The sequence below is a fragment of the Hippocampus bargibanti genome, linkage group LG18 (assembly GCF_051943395.1).
Source record: "Hippocampus bargibanti isolate YZ-2025 linkage group LG18, ASM5194339v1, whole genome shotgun sequence".
Classification (NCBI taxonomy): domain Eukaryota; kingdom Metazoa; phylum Chordata; class Actinopteri; order Syngnathiformes; family Syngnathidae; genus Hippocampus; species Hippocampus bargibanti.
This window is the reverse complement of record NC_142751.1, coordinates 15,345,081-15,351,432: the sequence shown is the minus strand read 5'-3', so window position 1 is coordinate 15,351,432 and position 6,352 is coordinate 15,345,081.

Sequence of the window (6,352 nt, the reverse complement as noted above, 5' to 3'; positions counted from 1 at the left end):
GACTTTCATTTTCCCAAAGCCGCACTCGGATAAGGAAATTAAGCGCCGGCGGCTTTGCCTACCTGAAGCATCAAGCAATCTCTCAGGCTTACGATGCCTTCAGGTACCCACCACCAAAGTGGGATTTTCTCCTTCTTGCCGCGTCGACACAGTCGTGGTGTTTTTGCATGCTGCACAAAAGTCACTTCCTTTTTCACGGGGACGGACTTCCTCTTCCAAGCTAATATCGCGCAGATAATGCCAGTCTTGTACCATCCGAAGCCTCAAGACAACACAGTGATACCTCGGTTTACGAACGCTTTAGCCAACGAACTTTTCGCCTTACGAACATTAAATTCGCAAGAATATAATCTTGGCATATGAACTAGTTTCCGGCGCACTAACCAAACCACACAGCGTCACAATGGCTGGCGGGCTAGTTTTCCACACACCCTTTCTGAGTGCAGACGTGGTTTGTTATCAAGTGGAGTACCTCTGTTGATTTGGAATCACGAAAAGCAGCTAGCAGGGGACAGTGTGTGAGGGTATTATCGCCGAGAAACCACGGCAACTTTACTCGGATATCATCAAGAGGCAACGACATCAACGACCGTCACAAAGGTAAATAAAATGACTTTATTATACAGTCCAGTTTATTTCTTTCATTACAATACAATAGCACATTTATTATACATAAAATAATGTATGTTTCTTGTGTAGTTGTTAAGGATTATTTAGTGGAAAATTATGTTTTACGAGGACCTGGGAACGGTTTATTCTCATTTTAATGGTTTCCTATGGGAAATTAATATTTGTAAGACACACTTTTATGCCTTACACACACTTTCTGGGACGGCGCCACCGAATCATTACAAGCGGGAGGACGGCGGCGAGAGGACGGATGCGGGTTTCAAACCCAAACCGTCACCACGTTTGTTTATCTCGCTGCAGTCTTTTCAAAGTGTTGTTTTTGTACCTCCCCTCCCCCGCCTACATTGTCCATCTTGGCGAGAGGCGCAGAAAAGGGTGATAAGGAGTACGACGACAACAACAACAAGAAGAAGAAGAAGAAGAAGAAAGAAAAAGAAGGCCAAATCCACAGCAGGTCGCTATCGGCTTGGGACTGTGGAACAAGAAACTTGCAGATAAAGAAAAGAGACGCGGCAATAAATCACAGCCTGATGGATCGCAATGACTTTGCTGGTTGGGAATACAAAAGGAGCCGAGGCGAACGGAGGCAATCATGCCACGCTACAACAAAGTCAAAGTTACATACAAAAAAAACTAATAATCAAGAAAGAAAATGGCGTTGGAGTGATTTGAAGCCCACTAGAATTGCTCCCCTCATACGTGACGAAATCTTTTTCACAACATGGTAAAAAAAAAAAACCATCAGCATTTATTTTTCCACCTCACGATTGACTGAAGCCATCTTGGATGTACCTTAACCCCCCCCCCCCCATCCCCCCTCATCTCTTCTCTTAAGTCAACTGCGGCGATGCTAATGAGACCAAGACCTATGGAAAAACCGATGCATGGATCAATAGGAAGCTAGCCGGCCTTCGCTTGCTCTTTCGAGAGATAAAAATGTATGGGTGGATGGTGGATGACAGAAGAAGATTCAAAAGGAAAGCGGACCGGAGGCAGCTAAGGGGGGAGAACCAACCGAGTTATGGATATTATGGATATGGATCTTGTTATGCGGGATAATGCCCCCCCCCCCCCCCCCTCCCACTCCACTCCACTCCCTCCTTCCTCCATTACTCACTGAAGGACACATAAATGTCCGCGGCCAAGCATCCTGCGCAGTTCGGGCGGCGCAGGCAATTTCATGGAGCTCAAGAAAGCCACGATAATCCAGTTAAATTGAACAAAAAAAATGGCGAATGTCGATGGATCCCGCCTTCGTTCCCCTAATTAATCCTTTCATACATTGATGCGCCCGGATACTTGATACCATTAGGATTGACGGCAAGTGAGAGTGGGCCAAGAGACGCTCCCTGAGGCCTTCCCGGCAGTGACGTCTTGATTTTCACGAGAGAAAGAAATGTATCGACTCCAGTGCCGGGGTTGTTGTCGTCGTCGTTCAAATTGCAGAACCCACAAATGATTGACTTTTAGGACGGCATAAACATTCAATACAGCGGTACAAACCTGAGACTCTCTACTTTTGCTTCCGACTTACGACCGGCCCGACTTATGACCATTTTGACTTACGACCGTTTGGTCGGAACGCAAGTCGGTCGTCAATCGGATGTTACCTGTGTTTGGAAAACTGCCAATTCTTTTGAGGCTAATACAGGTAACATCCGACTTACGACCACCCGTACTTACGACCATGACCTCCAGTCCCTATTTTGTTAAACAGTTTAATTCTACGCCTGGCACCGTAACCGGCGCGTTTCATGCAAATGTTCCCTCACGATCATCTCATTGTTAGTCTTTGGCTGTCTGTCAAATTAGCTTGTCGTTAACAGATATTCAGTTGGGGGCAACTAACCGCGCATGAGATATTCATGAGCTTTGTTCGCCATTTCGCTTGAGCTTCTTTTAATTGAATCTAAATGACAATTGGATGTGCGACTGTAAGCAATGCGCGCGCACGCACAAAAACTGAGTGTCTTCATGTTCGTTGAATAGCCACGCAAACAAAAGTTATTCACCAAGTCACGTGACCAAGTCGACCAATGGCGAGGCCGATGGCGCGTATCGATATAAACATAGCAAAATGGCCGGCGGAAGATGAAAAAGAGCACCGTAGTAACCGGATTATCGTAAAAACCACGAATCGTACTAAACGGAACTAATTATACAGAAAAAGACTAGAAATGTGCACGGGAAATGAAAATAGTGTCGTAATAAGCAGTATTATCAATATAAACGATATCGATATAACGAGACTTTACTGTATACTGTTCTCACCTTTTCACTTTTGTTTTTTTTCACTTTTTTGTTTCAAGCTCTGTCGTCTCCCTTTCAGGTTTCTGTTTCTGCAACCCCCCCGCTCACTGCTGCGTGTGTCTCCTCCTTCCTCTACCACGGATCTTGACCAATCACGTGCGGCTTTAACCGAAGACCGGGGGCGGGGAATAGAGGAAATAAGAACCGGCTCGTTCGCGGACGACACATCAGTCATTGAGGCGCTCCGTGTGTTTCCCGAAAAATAGTTCGTATGCCAAGATTATATTCTCGCCAATTTAACGTTCGGAAGGCGAAACGTTTGTTAGCTAAAGCGTTCCTAAGCCGAGGCATCACTGTAGTTATTAAATCGCAAGCTTGCAAAAAGTGAGCAGTGGCATCGAACAAAGTATGACAAAAATGGTTATTCAACTTTTTTTTGCCTTGTCAGGATTTTGCTTTTAAACGCGGTTCAAAATGCCGTAACTTTGGTGCGACTTTACCGAGATAGCATCGCGTGCACCGCCACAACTTTAACTGTGCGCCATGCGTCACGAAGCTCATTAAGTGCCATGACCATACGTATTAAGCTCACCGTTTCAGCGCGACTAGCTAATATTAAAACCTTGAATAGGAACTCCTTAGGGGGGTTGCTTCCATGGCCTAATTCTGTCTTCTTCACAGCACACGTGGATCCTCTTTTGGTTGAAACATTTTGATAGAGAAGCCCGCCCGCCTTGAAAAACATCGCTAGCCGAAGTAGTCATCGACTCAATTGAAAATATCCCTTGTGCATGTTACAAGATCTACTTTTTAAATACACTTTGAAGAAAACTTTCAACCCAAACTCCTTGAGAATAGCAAAAAATATAAATATACAGGTAACATCTTGTAGAGGATAAAGAATAGATGCCTTCTGCAACGTAACCCGCTTATGGTGTTTCCTATTGTGCGTTAGCATCAGGCTAACTTCAACCGGGAAGAGCAATGAGCAACCTGAAGCCTCAAAAGTGGAGAATTGTTGACCACCTGCCATGTTAGTTGTATGTGAGAATGTCATTTTGCCCAGCAGAATAAAGTTTCTCCGTGTGACAAGAATACAACTGACCCCGCCCCTCCTTGCTATCGACGTCCAAAATCCGCTTAATCTGAGCTCATTAACTTGCACTTTTCACTTGGCTTCACAAAAGGAGCGAGTGTGTCTGATTAATAGAAAAGGGCGGCGGGGCAAAGGGTGGGGGAGGCGCTGGTAAGGAGGGCAAAAATGATTGGCTCATTGGCGTGGAGCGCAAAGCAAGTCACCCGACGTCTCCCTGTAGGGAAATTGGAGACGAATAGAAAATGATTCAGTGATGAATGATTGCGAGTGCGCACCCGCAATTGGTGTCAGGGCAAAAGAACGTTGATGTAAATCATTGATGGCTCTCCACTGATACCACCTGACCGATCTTCAAGTCCCGCTGATGTGCCAAAACGAGCACGATTTCCATGAGAGTCATCTTGAAACGTCTTTTAGGCCTCTCGCTGAAAGCGGCGCAATCGCCTGCACTCGGCAATGAAGCTCACATAAAATATTGAATTCAAGCAAGCCTTGAAAATTTACAACATCCGCTCATACAACCGCTCACTTCTATCTATTCTTCTATTCCTCACTTCTATCTAACTGGCTACCTAGCTGGCTATCTATTGGCTAGCTGGCTAACTCTCTAGCTGGCTATTTATTTGCTAGCTAATCTCGATACCTAGATGGCTACCTATTTGCTATCTATTAGCTAGCTGGCTAGCTCCTTAGCTGGCTATTTATTAGCTAGCTAATCTCGCTAGCCAGCTGGCTATCTATTTGCTATCTATTAGCTAGCTGGCTAGCTCTCTCGCTATCGATGTGGCTACCTAGCTGGCTATCTATTTGCATCTATTAGCTAGCTTGCTAGCCCTCTAGCTGGCTATTTATTAGTTATTTATTAGCTAGCTAATCTCGCTCTCTAGCTGGCTATATAGCTAGCTATCTAGCTGGCTACCTTGCTACATATCTATTTGATATCTATTTGCTTACTAGCTATCGAGCTGGCTACCTAACTAGCTATCTATTTGCTATCTATTAGCTATATAGCTCGCTCGCTATTAGTATTATTTTTATATTTATTTATTTAACCAAGTGCACTTAGTCCGAGCGTCTTTGTACCGAGCTCCCCTCCGACCCCGAACGGTCCATTTTGAGACGTTAATATAATCCCGCCATTTTATTTTCCCTCCATTTTAGCAATTCACAAAATGCATCCGTCTTTTCTATTTGCTTCATCATTTGGATACAGGCGGCTTTTATTTAGCTGCCATCATGCATAAAGCTTCTGCAACAAATACAAGAAATCCCCCCCAATGCCCCCACCCGCCATTTTGAGTGCGCACGCATTATTCCACAAATCAGGACAAATTATACAAGAGCAAAACGGCTTTCGTGAACAAATGACCATCTTTTTTTTCCCGTCCAACAGCTCCTTTCCGTAATTTCCCAAAGAATTAAATCACCAGACTGTCAAAGTCCGCTTCAAAGTAAAACACCATAACCGTAAAGTATAAGTAGCAGGATAATTAAATGTTTAATGGCAACACGGAACACAAGCATTCATCCATTCTCCGGTGCATTACAGTTAAAGGTGGGGTTTATTTTGTTCTTGCAATCATTTCAGGATAATCGGAGAGGGGGAAAAAAACGTCCCTGATCCACTGCTGAAAAGGATGCTTTGATCGTCTCCTCTTTCATCTAGAACTGCTTCATGTCACAAAGAGGGTACGTAATAATAATAATAATTGTAGAATCGTAAAATCGCAAAATCATAAAATTGTAGTCATAAAATAAATAATAAAAAAAAAATTCAATATTTAAATACAGAAATAATTAAATAAAGAGGCTTCGCCAGCAAACTAAAGTCTTTTACTGGTAATTTCGGCCCTATATTAGCTATCTATATTATATCATATAACTACCAGTAAAAGACTTTAGTTTGCTGACGAAGCCTCTCGGATAAGAAGCGAAACGTCCGACACCTTCAAAGAAGTACAGTTGACGGCTGAAGAAACCTTTTCATCGATGAACCACTCCTGTACCACTGAGAGATTACACAGATGAATAATAATAATAATAATAATAATAATAATACTTTACAGTATAAGCGCCTTTCAAAACTCTGAAGGACACTGTACAGTTTTTCTGCGGGTGAGCAGCCCCACTCAGGCGTATTTTAATTTTTTTTAAGCCAGTTTTGAACGATATATTGCTGTGATTTTTAGTCAATAATTATCCAAATAAGTCGCGTGTTTTAATTTCACTAACGTTTGTTGTTGAATTCTCCTATTTTGACCGTAGCGTGGCTTTCCAAACAATTTCCGTTGTGTATCTGCACTACCTTTATTTTGAAGATCTTTAACGGAAGCGGAATGGTCTTAACGCTAAACATGGGTGTTTTGACGGTGGTCT